The sequence below is a fragment of the Giraffa tippelskirchi genome, chromosome 1, assembly GCF_054371585.1.
Source record: "Giraffa tippelskirchi isolate mGirTip1 chromosome 1, T2T-mGirTip1v1.2.pri, whole genome shotgun sequence".
Classification (NCBI taxonomy): domain Eukaryota; kingdom Metazoa; phylum Chordata; class Mammalia; order Artiodactyla; family Giraffidae; genus Giraffa; species Giraffa tippelskirchi.
Window position 1 is genome coordinate 182,022,776 of NC_137275.1, and position 14,007 is coordinate 182,036,782.

General features: G+C 41.4%; 1 long non-coding RNA gene across 1 annotated transcript in view; it reads right to left on the reverse strand.

Moving 5' to 3' along the window:
* Positions 1-832: 832 nt before the first annotated feature.
* Positions 833-14,007, reverse strand: part of LOC145514445 (uncharacterized) — an 80,551-nt gene continuing 67,376 nt past the window's right edge. Inside the window, exon 3 of the long non-coding RNA XR_014060160.1 lies at positions 833-1,179. This is a non-coding gene — a long non-coding RNA (uncharacterized LOC145514445). The remainder of the gene's footprint in view (positions 1,180-14,007) is intronic.

Here is a 14,007-nt window from a genome sequence, read left to right on the forward strand (position 1 = left end):
TTCTGTCAGCTTGCTTCATTTGTTTTCATACTTCCTGTTCATAGGTAACTACTTTGTAAACCCAGATGAGAGATGGAAGGCCTGCGGATTCCTGCTAACAAGCTGTGTGAGGCATTCTCAGCATTTCTCCAGGCTGTCAGAGGGCTTAGATCAAGTGTTCTCACACATTGCCTAAGCTCTTCTCAGACATATTTGCTCCAGGCTTTTATCAACTGCCAGGAAACAAGCCGCTGTGAGTTCCAAACCTAGCAGGTATGTGAAGCTGTCAGCATGTACAATTCTGATCAACTGGAGAGGAGGAGTTGTGCTAGGGTCAGTTGTGTGATACCCCTCCCCTCTGACCAGTAGGAATTTGTGCAAGTTCCAGGCTCCAGCTGAACGAGGAATCGCTATAGAAGGAGGTTGGCCTGGGGACTTCCGCCAAGCTGGCTCCCCAGCCCTACGTAGCCCCACCGGTGTCCTGTTATTTGAGACGACGTGGGATTCCAAGGGCAGGCTTAGCTCTGGTAGCCTCCACTGCCAGCAGTCCATGGGCTGCACTAGATTAACTCTAACGTCTGTAAACCATTTAAAATGTGGCTTATTGTGACGCTGAATTTGTTTTACCTGGTTTTAAAAAACTGAGAATTTAATTAACTTTTTTTTTCTTTTCAGCTCTTTATAGAATTGAAAGTCAACTACTTTATGCTCAGTGACGTGTTCATTGTTTTAATAGCTCTGAGGTTGTGTCTAGGTCTTAACTTTTGCATGTGGTGCCGTTTTTCAACTAATTACTTTTCAAATGTGTTAAGACTCCTTTTTAAATCTACTCTGCTTTAGAGTGATATTACCATTTTATCTTTTAAATTTTATTAACTTTTATTTGGGTGGTTTAAAGAGTTTTCAGTAGTGAGATTCTATTCTCTTAACTAGAATCATAGACTTTCAGAGCTGGGAAGGCTCCTGAGATCTTTGCTACAACTCTTATAAAGGTGAAGAAACCGAGGTAAAGATGTTAAGACACTTGCTCAGATTCTCACAGCCAGAGGTGGAGTTGGGGTGAGAAAAATCAGGTTTTCTAACCCTCAATTGAAAGGTATTTTCACTTCAGCTGGTTATCTCTTTAAGATATTTTCACCGGCTTAGTATCTTACTCTGATAGTCACCACCACTGCCTTTGATGAAGATACATATGCCAACCTGTATGAAAAAGACAAAGGTGGTGAATTATAACTACAGTTAATGTGATTTTTGTCAATTCCTCACCCAAGTCCCCAAAATTGCCAATACCCATGTCAGACAGTCAATCAATGGTTAATTAGTATTAAGTCCTTCTATATGTCAGGCACAACATCTGCCAAAATATGGAAGCCCTTGGTTCTTGTGATAGGGACACAGGAGTCATGAAGTCCTAGGAAGCATATCAATAATCTGGCAAACTAGATTTAGCAGTGGATATGGGGGTGGGGGTGCTTGAAAGCCAGATGTATTTAGATTACACATCATGAGCTAAAATAGCAGAAAAAAATCAGATGTGCTCTTTCAACTGGTAATACTGATAAAGTATACTGACTTTAGTAAGTTCTTATATTTTGTTGCAATAATAATAATAGCAATAATATTTTCATAGCATCTTACAGTTTGCTAAGCTCTTGCACTTTTAAAATCTCATATAATTGTCACAATAAATATTTTAGATAAGTATCTTCCTTTTCAAAAAATGACACTGAGACTCTAAATCTCACAGCATATTGTTTGGAGAAATTAGATTTCAACCTAGCCCCTTCCTATTCAAAAATTTCATGATGTGTTTCTTCAACACACATTCATGGACCATTGTTTACGTGCCAGAGACTGTAGCAAGGAATGATTCCATCAAAAGTGCAAAATTGGTTCAACACAAGGAAAATTATTAGCTTAATCTATCACTTCAATAGACAAAGCAGCAAAAATTAGGTTTTGTGGCTACACTGGAGCGATAAGAAACAGCTCTCTTTGGATTAGCTCATCCAAGTTCACATTTTACAGATGAGGGAAATCTGGCATGGAGGTGGGAAACAGCTCAAACATTCAGTGAGACAGAAGCAACTGTAAATCGGGTAGCTCAGATATTTCTAGTAGACAGCAGTGCTTCTCAGGAGACACACAAAGCTATGTACTTGGTAAAAATCCTTGTGCATTTCTGAAGAGCAAGAGCAGGTATACACACACCACACACACACACACACACACACACACACACAGATAAAATACACGTTCAGTTCAGTTGAGTTGCTCAGTCGAGTCCTACTCTTTGTGATCCCATGGACTGCAGCACGCGAGGCTTCCCTGTCCATTGCCAGCTCCCGGAGTTTATTCAAACTCATGTCCACTGAGTCAGTGATGCCATCCAACCATCTTGTCCTCTGTCGTCCCCTTCTCCTCCCACCTTCAATCTTTCCCAGCATCAGGGTCTTTTCCAATGAGTCAGTTCTTTGCATCAGGTAGCCAAAGTACTGGCGTTTCAGCTTCAGCATCAGTCCTTCCAATGAATATTCAACACTGATTTCCTTTAGGATGGACTGGTTGGATCTCCTTGCAGTCCAAGAGACTCTCAAGAGTCTTCTCCAACACCACAGTTCAAAAGCATCAATTCTTCAGCGCCCAGCTTTCTTTACAGTCCAACTCTCACATCCATACATGACTACTGGAAAAGCCATAGCTTTGACTAGATGGAACTTTGTTGGCAAAGTAATGTCTCTGCTTTTTAATATGCTGTCTAGGTTGGTCATAACTTTTCTTCCAAGGAGCAAGCATCTTTTAAATTCATGGCTGCAGTCACCATCTGCAGTGATTTTGCAGCCCCCCCAAAATAAAGTCTGTCACTGTTTCCCCATCTATTTGCCATGAAGTGATGGGACCAGATGCCATGATCTTAGTTTTCTGAATGCCGAGCTTTAAGCCAACTTTTTCACTCTCCTCTTTCACTTTCATCAAGAGGCTTTTTAGTTCCTCTTCACTTTCTGCCATAAGGGTGGTGTCATCTGCATATCTGAGGTTATTGATATTTTTCTCAGCAATCTTGATTCCAGCTTGTGCTTCTTCCAGCCCAGTGTTTCTCATGATGTACTCTGCATATAAGTTAAACAAGCAGGGTGACAATATACAGCCTTGACGTACTCCTTTTCCTATTTGGAACCAGTCTGTTGTTCCATGTCCAGTTCTAACGGTTGCTTCCTGACCTGCATACAGGTTTCTTAAGAGGCACGTCAGATGGTCTGGTATTCCCATCTCTTTAAGAATTTTCCACAGTTTGTTATGATCCACATAGTCAAAGGCTTTGGCATAGTCAATAAAGCAGAAATAGATGTTTTTATGGAACTCTCTTGCTTTTTTGATGATCCAGCGGACGGTGGCAATTTGATCTCTGGTTCCTCCGCCTTTTCTAAAATCAGCTTGAACATCTGGAAGTTCACAATTCATGTATTGCTGAATCCTGGCTTGGAGAATGTTGAGCATTACTTTACTAGTGTGTGAGATGAATGCAATTGTGCAGCAATTTGAGCATTCTTTGGCATTGCCTTTCTTTGGGATTGGAATGAAAACTAACCTTTTCCAGTCCTGTGGCCACTGCTGAGTTTTCCAAATTTGCTGGCATATTGAGTGCAGCACTTTCACAGCATCATCTGTGAGGATTTGAAATAGCTCAACTGGAATTCCATCACCTCCCTAGCTTTGTTCATAGTGATGCTTTCTAAGGCCCACTTGACTTCACATTCCAGGATGTCTGGCTCTAGGTGAGTGATCACACCATCGTGATTATCTGGGTTGTGAAGATCTTTTTTGTACAGTTCTTCTGTGTATTCTTGCCACTTCTTCTTAATAACTTCGGCTTTTATTAGGTCCATACCATTTCTGTCCTTTATCGAGCCCATCTTTGCATGAAATGTTCCCTTGGTATCTCCAATTTTCTTGAAGAGATCTCTAGTCATTCCCATTCTGTTGTTTTCCTCTATTTCTTTGCATTGACGGCTGAGGAATGCTTTCTTATCTCTCCTTCCTATTCCTTGGAACTATGACAAGAGTGCAGTAAAATTAAAAGGTCAAGATAAAAAAAAATTCTTTAAAGAAATAAACTAAATGTTCAGACCAGGGGGTTGGTTAAGTGTGTGTACTGAACACAGAATAACTGGAGAGATCCCCCCCTCCAAGAAGACTTCCCTAACATCCCACATTCACACAGATCACTGTGAGGACTTCTCCACGTCACTCTCCACTTCAGCCCTCGCTTTTGAGGAATTTGTATATGCTTCTTTCCTCAGTTCTAGGTTCCTGGATCTAGGGAACCATGCATTGCTCATCTCTGTTTCTATTCCACCCGACTCTCACCTTTGCCACTGAAGACTGACCTGTATCTTATATATATTAGGCCAAAAATGGCAAACAGGTTTTGTTTGCAGCATTAGCCCTAATCATTTAATAATAGCTTCCTGGAGCACCATGCTGAGAATTGTTCTGAGGCTGAGTACAGGCTTAGTTAAAAATACTGCTACAATCAATTGTATCTTCCGTACACATGGGAAAGAATAGAGCACATATACCATGCCTTGCATAGGAAACTACACATTGGTCACACTGACCTTGAGTAATAATTTGTCTAACAAATGCATTGATTCATCTTGTAATGCCTAGTATATTTATAAAACAGAGACACTCACATATAACCATGGTATATAGCAGACTATGTTAAAGGCGATTAGTAAAAATAAATAAATAAAACATACTTCGGTTTTAATTCCAGAAGAAAAGACATTACAGCTAGCTGGGAAGACTAGAGTCTTCGTGTGAGATGTAGACTGAATCAAGCTGTGAAAGATGGACAAAATGCTAAAATCTTAACAAGAAGAATTAGCAAGAAGGGCAATCCAGTCAGGGGAACCAGTGTGAACAAGTACATGAGACAGAAAAGAATACGTCAGTTTGGTGGAGGGGCCATCTAGCATTCCCCTTCTTCCTAAATGAACCTCAAATTTCTTTCAGACATTCACCCTTCTATCACACAGCTCCATGTGTCAGGAAGACTGACTCGTCTCCCAGCTCTAAGATGGCCCTGACTAGCTGAAGAGTAATGCCACTCGTGATTGTCAGCAATTAGTCTGAGAACAGCATGCATTCTGTTTCTGGCCAATGAGAGATGAGGGGGAGTTTTCTATCCCAAGGAAAAAACCACAGGAAAGATGGTGTCCCTCTCTCTTCAAGTCGTCACCACGTGTGGGTATAATACTAGGAGCTGCTGGAGCCAATTGCTTCTGGTCTGAGGTTGAATCCATTATCAAGAATGGCAGAGCAGAGGGGTGGGGTCCTTGATTGCATCGCTGAATTGCTAAATCAGTCATCCCTGTAGCCCACCCAATCTCTGGAATCCCTGTTACGTTAGAGAACACACTTCCTTCCTCTAGAAGTCAGGTCGGGTTTCTGATGGAGGTAGCCAAAAGGATTCTGAGCCCTTAGAAAATGGTGAGCAGTCCCGACTGGTTCGAGCAGAAGTTACCTGAAGGGAATGGGAGGGAGAGACAGCTGGGAAAGAAAGCTGGGGGCAGACCTCATAAGACCTTACATGCCAGGACAAAGACTTCATAAATGATGGGGAGCTGATGAAAGTTTTGGTAAGTAGAGGGGAGCAGACTCTCAGAACAGATGGGATAAATATTGGTGCAAATACGTGGTGCAGCTAGAGGAGAAAAAAAAAAACAACAATTTGATTCAGACTTTTCTCTCCTTAGTGAAATATGCATCTTCTGAGCAGCATCTTAACCAGACTGGGAACATTATGGAAAGGACGTGGGCGTGAGTGATGATCAAGTTCCCGGGCACTGGTCTCAATGGTCACACTCATACACAAATGCTGCCCTTGGCTGCAGTCTCGCCAACATCATGTGTGAAACCAAACAGTTGGTTTCTCTGCTTTCCTTGGCAATGGCAAAGCCCCAGTTGGAGGCCCATGTTTGTGCTGAACTCCAGGTGGCACAATTCTGATTTATAACTTTTTAAATTATTATAAATGTGATTTCTTTTCATTGTAGGAAAATTGGAAAATACATACAACAAAAAGAAAATAAGACACTTTTCAATCTATCTCCAAAAGATAAGTTACAGATAATATTTTGTTGTAGCCCTTCAAGACTTTGTGTCTGTATATGCATGTGCATTCAGTAAGCAAAAATTATATCATAATGTATATATTGTTTCATCTTTTTTTCACTCGGCAATATATTGTGAATGACTTCACATATCAATAAATATTTTTCCACAAGATTATTTTTAATGGCTCCATGAACTTTGTTCTAAGGAAATATCATGGTTTATTTGATCAGTGCGCATTGTTGAATGTTTATGTTATCTCCAATGTTTGTTATTATGTACACAGATGCCGTTGCAATGAACACTATTATACATGTACACAATTCACATACATTGTTCAGTTATCATCTTAGGATATAATACTGGAAGTAAAATTGCTAAACAAATGTAGAATAATGTTAAAAAGTAAAAATATCGTTTTGAATTCTCTCAACGAAGTATATAAATAAATGACAGTGTCCCCTTCATATGAGTCCTCCATTCTACATTTTTTCCCAAGCTTTTAGAATATCTCTTTAATATCTATTTAGACATATATCTAGATAAACAAGTATCTATCTGTATAATTTATATATTTATGTAACTTATCTTATATAATTCAATATATATATATACATACAAATATACATGTATATATGTGTATATATATATACATATATTTAGATGAGGTGGTGGTGGCTTCCCTGGTGGCTCAGATGGTAAAGAATCTCCTTGAAAGGTGGGAGACCTAGGTTTGATCCCTGGGCTGGGAAGATCTCCTGGAGAAGGAAATGGCTACATACTCCAGTATTCTTGCCTAGAGAATCCCACGGACAAAGGAGCCTGGTGGGCTACAGTACATAGGGTCACAAAGAGTCAGACATGACTGAGCAACTAACACTTCCACTTTCATAAATATACAGATATATATATATATAGATATATACACTTTGATTTTCACAAGAACAATAAATCTGTTGTGCTGGTATGACGATTTCTGAGTACTGCATGTCACTGCTGCTACTACTGCTGCTAAGTCGCTTTAGTTGTGGCCGACTCTGTGCGACCCCATAGACGGAAGCCCACCAGGCTCCTCCGTCCCTGGGATTCTCCAGGCAAGAACACTGGAGTGGGTTGCCATTTCCTCCTCCAATGCATGAAAGTGAAAAGTGAAAGTGAAGTCGCTCAGTCGTGTCCGACTCTCAGCGACCCCATGGACTGTAGCCTACCAGGCTGTGCCGTCCATGGGATTTTCCAGGCAAGAGTACTGGAGTGGGGTGCCATTGCCTTCTCCAACTGCATGTCACATTGTCCCAACAACAATATCACCTTTCTATTGAAATTGGATGGGATTATGCTTTCAAAACAGGACAAGGGACCCAACTGCTGCCAACAGGCATAGCACCAGGGTATAAAAGGTAATTAAGATTACTGACAAAGTCAGGTGACTTCAAACTCTCATTTCACTGCAATTCAATCATGAATCACACTTTAAACTCTTTCAGATTCCTTGTTCTTTCCATCTAAGAATGACTGGGGCACCACCTCCTCCTTTCTCCTTGTGGCCATGGTACACATAATATCACATAATATCTGAAGATTTGACTGATTCATTGACTTTCTCAGTGCTGTCATTTAACCTCTCTTACTTAATTATGCAACCTGTGAAATGGGATGGCAAGGTGTGATATAATGTGACTGAAATGGACACACAGCATTCTAAGAGGTCAGATCAGAGTAGCAAAGTAAAACCAAAGGCATTTTCTGGAGTCAGGATGGACAATGCCAAGGGTGCGGCCCCCAAGCACAAGTCAATGTCAGTGCAGTGACGAGGCAGGGAATGTGTGCTGGAGGATCTGCAAGGCAAACTGAATCATCCCACTGGGCTGTGATTCCCCGGCATGAGGCATCTTTGTGGAGCCAAGCACACACCTCCCTGACTATTCTGTGAACTGCCTTAAAGATACCACCTGCTAAGGGTAGAACCAACCATCTGCGAGCCAAAACATGACATCACAATCATTTTGTACAATGGTTGAGACCTAGAATTCAAGTCAGATTCACTATATTTAACAATTCTTACTGAGCATTGATCATACTGAAGTCCTGAGCCAGGCTCTCAGGATTCAGAGGTAAATAAGGCATAGTCCCTGTCTTAGTGGGACTGAGACACATATGGGACTGAGACACATATACACAAGACTATTTCAGTAAACTATGCTGGTCACAAAGACAGGGACCAGAAAAACTGTTCTGGAATACTTTTCAGTTGCACAAGGAAGATTACATGGAGGGAGTGGCATTCGGGCAAAGAACTCCAGATATGCAGAAGTGGATCAGATGGAGATACAGCGGCATGAGAGCATTCAGGCAGAAGCTGCAGCGCATGCAAAAGTGAGAGTTTAATAGACTAGGTCAGGAACTGCTTGGAATTTGTAGTGACCAAAGCACAGAAGACAGGGGAGGTGATGAGAGCTAAAGTCAGGGAGGTAATCAAGGGCCACATAGGATCCCCATATACCATGCTAAAGATAATGAGAGCCATTGAAATAGTTAAGCGCAATGACGGCCAGACGGGCATTTTAGAAAGATCACTGTGGCAAATGGATTGGAGAAAGCAAGGTGGAGGCAGGGAGACCCCCACCTTTGAAAACTCATGTCAAAATAAATAATTTTCTTTTTAAAATTCTCCTCTGTTCTTTATTCATTAACATTTATGGAGTGTCTAGTAAGTGTCAGACCTTGTATGAGGCACCAGAGATAGAAAGAATAGGACATTCGCCTTGTTAGAAAGTGGTTGATTGCCTGGGGCAGCTATGTGCTTGGGCGATGGGTTTGTTCAAGAGTGCGTGTCCTTAGAACTTAAGCACACTGAATTCTCTATGAAATGCACCGCAAAACCTCCTGCTTAGCTTCGGCTTCCTTAAGAAAGCAGTCCTCCCATCCCCCTTAATCCAATTAAACGAGCTCTCCATCGTTGTGAATGCCAGCCTGGCCATGCAGAAAGCTCCTGGCCATGGAGGATGTCCCGTCCCTAGAGCTTGGCCTGTGCTGTTTGTTGGGCCCTTGCTCCTCCCCTGAGCTGTTTCCATGGGCTGCTGGCCATACTTTGAAAAAATGCACAGGTTGCCAAACTGTCAGCAAAAGCTTTAATGAATGGTTCTAATTACATTCAAGTAGCAGAGCCCACTGCCATTTTAATCAAATCTGGGCCTGGCAAGCTCTTTGGCGGGAATACAAGAGAAAGCCTCATGAAAATTCTGCCAAAACACTAATCACCTTTTATCCGAAATTTGCCTGATGGAGGCCTGGATGTAAAACGCTTAGGGGGAAAGAAAGAAAAAAAACCTAACAATAACAACGCTTGGATATTTTAAGGAGCTTATTTTGGGGCTTGCCATAAATTATTCCACGTGAGGAGGGGAGAAAATTCCAAGTCAGGAGTTGCCAGGTGACTTCCCTTCAGGAACAAATCTTCACTGAGGCAGAGGGGATGAGCCCTTCCAGGGCCCAAGACAGAAATGCTTGGCCAGGTCCAAGTGTAGCTTACATACTAACAGAGGCATGATCACGTGGCCTTGTTAGAGACCTTGTCAGAATCCAGCTTTGGGAGACAAAAGACCGCCAGCCCTGCTCCGTGTCCTGGTGTCACCTTGAATCTATACCCTGTCACTAACTGGAATTCTTCCAACCTGACACAGGGTGGTAGTAAATAACTTTTTTTTTTGGTAAGGGTGGCTTTCATATTAATTACTTCAATTCTCAAAAGCTGAAGGGTGGGGGCTTCCTCTACTGAACTATTCAAGGCGAGGATGCAGAGCAATAAGGGAACTAAAACCCAGACAACTCTGTTCTAGCCAGAGCGAAACAGAAAGGAAAGGCTTGAAACAGACCAGGTTCCTCTCCCCTGGGGCAGAACAAGAGGAGAAGGATTCAAATTGCAGCAAGAGGGAATTCATTTACAAATAAAAAAGAAACTTCCTGACAATGAGGATAGACAGTGAATAGGGAACTGAGATAAGGGGTAAAATCTCCTTTACTCACTGACTCTGCCCTTGGAATACACTGCCGGTGTTTCTACACACTGTCCATCTCTAAAAGCTGGTGCCCTCAGGGAACAAAATGAAGGTCTCTAACGTTTAATTCTTGTATCTTAAATATCTCAGCCAGTTGTTACCCTTAGTTTGTTGGTTAGATTCAATTTTCCACATATTTTGTATCTTTACTCTCAGTATGAGGCTTCCAAGAACTCTGGGATATGAGAGAGTCTGGGGTGCCTGAAAGTGTTTCATGCATGAATTTGGAAGCTGTTTTTATATCTAATCCCTGCTTGCTAAATCGCTTAAGTCGTGTCAGACTCTTTGCAACCCTACAGATTGTAGCCTGCCAGGCTCCTCTGCTCTGTCCATGGGATTCTCCAGGCAAGAATACTGTGGTGGGTGGCCATGCCCTCCTCCATGGGAACTTTCCGACCCAGGGATCGAACCCTTGTCTCTTATGTCTCCTGCATTGGCAGGCGAGATTTTTACCACTAGTGCCACCTGGGAAGCCTGAGCCTGAGTTTCTGTCACTCATAAAATAAGTATTAAAATACTTGCTCTGTCTATTCTACAGAACACTTGCAAGGATTAAATAAGATCCTTGTAAGTGTATAAAATATTCTATATATTTTATATATAGTGTATATAAAATGAACTTTAAACATGACAGCACTTTACAAATGTTTGCGCATTTCTTTATTTTTATATGAATGTAGCTATAAAAGAGCAAAGTTTTGAAGCTGAGTCTTGAATATCACAGTTCGCTGACCAGGAGAACCTGCATTTTTGTTTCCTCATCTGTAAAATGGGTGTAGTACTGCCTCATAGTGTTGTTGAGAGAACTTGGTAAGATATAATGAAGGTGAAAGCACTATGAAAAATGAAATAACAGAAATACATTACACTAAAACGTGTTTACTGTGGGACCTCAATTATACTGGTTGGATCCTGGAGATGTGCCAGAAACAGAAAATTAGTCAAAGCCTGTCATTTAATTTGGGGAGAACAAACATTTCAACAGACCTGGGGTTCCAACAAAACAGATGTCTATCCAAGCAATGTTTCTGGGACTCCACTGAGGTGGTGGTGTCCAGCTCATGCTCCCACACAACTAGAAGACCAGGTTGAGCGTCCACGCCTCCAGGATTAATCTTCCAGAAGATAAAACTCCAACCCCAAAATGCAACTCCTCCAGAGCTCAGGTGAGGACATTTGGTAGGTAAGTTGCCAATGGGCAGACAACATTTCTTACTCCTTATCTGAGCAATAGCTAAAATCATGGGATAAACCTTCCTTTTATCTTTGAAAAACTTGGACTTAAAAGAAAATATCCATGAGACAGAAGTAGGGTCACATAACCAAAGCTGAATACAAAAGTGTGGTAAGGGAGGACACTTAAGAACAATGTCCACAGGCCTGAGCCCAGGAGGTATAGAGTGTTCTCTAAGAAGGACCTGTAAGGAAGCATGGGAAGGTAGATGGGAGGATGGACTTGTAAGAACCCAGGAATGCTGAGACCAAATAAGGTGAGAGATAAAATTTAAAAGGGGAGGAGAGAGAAAAAAGGTTTCAACAAACTCAGAGAAAAAGGAAAAAAAAGGTACAATCCAACAATGAGAGCAGCATTTCCCAACATGAGTTTCTGAACATTAATTTTGTGAAATGATATTATTAATAAAGGATATAAAAAAGAAAAGAACTCTAGTCAAATAAGTTTCAGAATTGCTGGGTTGTGTAATCAATTAATGAAGTTTCTTTATCGAGGGACTTCCCAGAGAATTTAATGCTAACGTGCACTGAATGTCTCTAAGAAGATATAGTGAGTGTATTTCCCAAACTTATTTGACCACAGTATTTTTACTTTTTTCCTATAAAGCATCTTGCAGAAATAGAACCCCATAAAACAGTTTGGCTTAAAAAACGTTGGTTTAGAAGATCCAAAAGAGAATATGATTCCAGACCAAAGGAGCCTTTGGAATATTAGAGATTTTGTCATTCTATTAATTCATTTATGTATTCATTCCAGAAATATTTCTCACCATGTACTCGTACTAGGCCCTATCCCAGGCCCTGGGAATACAGTGGTAAACAGGCAGATGAGGTCCTTGCTCCCATGGAAGGTCTATTACTGAGGATGGAAAGGAGAGTTAAAAACATAAACGAGTAAATATATGAACAAGACTGTGGTAAACTGGATAGTGGACCCTAAGGAAATCTACATCTTAACCCCTGGAACTTGTGAATGTTACCTTATATGGCAAAGAGGGGTTCGAGAATGACAGACAGGAGACAGTGATGTGACGATAGAAGCAGGGGGAGAAAAGGCTATGAGATGCAGAGACCCAAACCGAGGATGCAAGCAGCCTCTGGAAAAGGCAAGGAATGGATTCTCTGCCAGAGCCTCTACAATGAACCAGCCCTGCCAACATTCCATAGACTCATTTAAGACTTCTGACCTCTAAAATTGTAAGAGAACAAATGTACTCACAGCTCCCAACTTACAATGGCTCTACTTAACAATTTTTTGATTTTCTGATGGCACAAAAGTGATATGAATTCAGTAGAAACTGTACTTTGCATCTTGAATTTTGATCTTTTCCCTAGCTAGCAATATGGGGTATGATACTGTCTCATGATTCTGGGCAGTGGCAGCCTCACCTCCCAGCCAGCCACGCAATCGTGAGGGTAAACAACTGATATACCACTTACAACCATCCTGTACCCAGACAACAATTCTGCTTTCCACTTTCAGTACAGTATTTCAAAAATTCCATAAGATACTGAGCACTTTTTTTTTTTTTTAAATATACAATAGGCTTTGTGTTAGCTGATTTTGCCCAGTCATAGGATAACTAAGTGTTCTGAGCATGTTTAAGGTAAGCTAGGTTAAACAATGATGTTCTGAAGGTTAGGTGTATTAAATGCCTTTTGACTTAGGGTATTTTCAACTTAATGATGGATTTATCAGGACATAACCTCACTGGAAGTTGAGGAAGATCTGTATGTTGTTTTAAACCATTAAGTTTGTAGTAATTTGTTATGGTAGCAACAGGAAGTTAATACAAAGATCATATTAGCTGATGGTAAGTTCAGTGAAGAAAATACAAGGGGTCCTGACAGTGTGACTAGCTGGGGGTGAGGACAGGTTACTGTTTTCAACTGGGTGGTCAGGGAAGGCTGCTCTGAAGGGTGTCAGTTGACAGTGTGCATGAGACAGAACAGCTCAGCTTCTCTGCTGCCTTGTCCCCTCCAGAAATCAAAAGGGAGCTCATTGGCATTTGACAGTTTCACACTGTTGGTCCAAAGAATAAAGACTCACTCAGGTCACCTTAAAGAATGAACTATTTATTGAAAGGATAAATATAGAAGCAAAGAAACCAAGCTTATCACCCTTGACCAAATCCAGAGGTAATGGAGGGAAAACCTCCCAGCCAGATTCCCAGACAGAAGACGAACTCCATTATAGAGATGCGATGAGAATTGTTCAGAAATGGACAGTTAGTTGCTCAGGATCCAGAGCAGGACCAACACAGTCACCAGTGGAATGGAGGATCCTTAGCCCAAGCCTTCCCAGAGACTTTTGTCTCTGCCTCCAATTTTCTCCATGTGTCTTTTTGCCTTGGCTCCAAATACCAATGGCTACTATGCAACATCTTTCATTAAACTCCCCAAGAGAGAAAATCTGATTGGTCTAGTTCTTCACAGTCCTCTCTTTTTTCACTGGAAAGCCTAAAGATTGGCTGCCTGTCTACAAGTCAAGTGCTCATCCCTGATCCAATCAGCTATGGCTGGAGTAGCTGGATTACTTGGCCACTGATGCAGGAGGAAATGCCCAGGATCGCAGCAGAGAGAAATGGGGGTCAGGCCTACCTGTTTCCTCCTGAAGAGG